Source organism: Carlito syrichta, unplaced genomic scaffold, assembly GCF_000164805.1.
Source record: "Carlito syrichta isolate Samal-C Ts95f unplaced genomic scaffold, Tarsius_syrichta-2.0.1 Scaffold289206, whole genome shotgun sequence".
In the NCBI taxonomy this organism is placed as follows: Eukaryota; Metazoa; Chordata; class Mammalia; order Primates; family Tarsiidae; genus Carlito; species Carlito syrichta.
In genome coordinates this window covers 216,270-217,304 of record NW_007233302.1, presented here as the reverse complement: position 1 = coordinate 217,304, position 1,035 = coordinate 216,270, and positions in this window count along the sequence as shown.

Sequence of the window (1,035 nt, the reverse complement as noted above, 5' to 3'; positions counted from 1 at the left end):
TAATTTAACCAGAGCTAGAAAGAACATTTTAACTGTTTCTAAGCATCTCTCTGTCTTTATACTCCAAGCTTTGGTCTGGTATCATCTTTCTTTTACCTGTAGAACTTCCTTTAACAATTTTTGTTGTATAGGTCTACTGGTAATAAATGATCTCCATCTTTGTTTGCCTAAAACGATCTTCCTTTCTTTTCCTTTCTTTTTTTTTTCTTCGAGTCAAGTTCTCACCTGTGACCCAGTTCACTGCAGCCTTGACCTCCTGTGCTCAAATGATCCTTCTGCCTCAGCCTCCCAAGTAGTGGGGACTACAGGCATGTGCTACCATGCCCCATTACTTTATTGATTTTTTTTTGGGGGGGGGGATAGAGACTAGGACTAGTGCACTATGTTGCTCAGGCGGGCTTGAACTCCTGGGCTCAAGTGATTTTCCTTCTCAGCCTCTCAAAGTGCTAGGATTACAGGCATGAATCACTGTACCCAGTCATTGCTTAAATTTTTGAAATATTTTTGTTGCTGGACATAAATTCTGGGTTATTAGTTTTTTTTCTTTCAGCTTTTAAAGGTGACATCCTTCTGTTTTCTGGCTTGCGTACTTTCAGATGAGAAGCCTGCGATCATTCTTAGCTTTGTACCTCTGTATGTAATGTTTCTTTCAAGGTTTGCTCTTTATCTTTAGTTTTAAGCCACTTGACTGTGATGGGTCTATTAGATGTGTGTGAAAGTGAGTTAGTTTTGTTTTTCTCCCTCCTCCTCTGCCTTCTTCACTTTCTTTTTTGCTATTTAATCTATTTGAGGTTCTCTGAGCTTCTTGGACCTGTGGTTTAATGTATTTCATTATTTTTGGAAACATTTCAGCCAATATCTCTTTTACATGCTCTGGGTTTTGGGGTTTTTTTGTTTTTTCCACTCTTGTTTTTCTTTGTGTTTCTGTTTGGGTAGTTTCTTTTCTTTTCTTTTCTTTTTTTTTTAAGTTGGAGTCTCACTCTGTCACCCAGACTGGAGTGCAGTGGCATGCTCCCAGCCACCGCAGCCTTGACC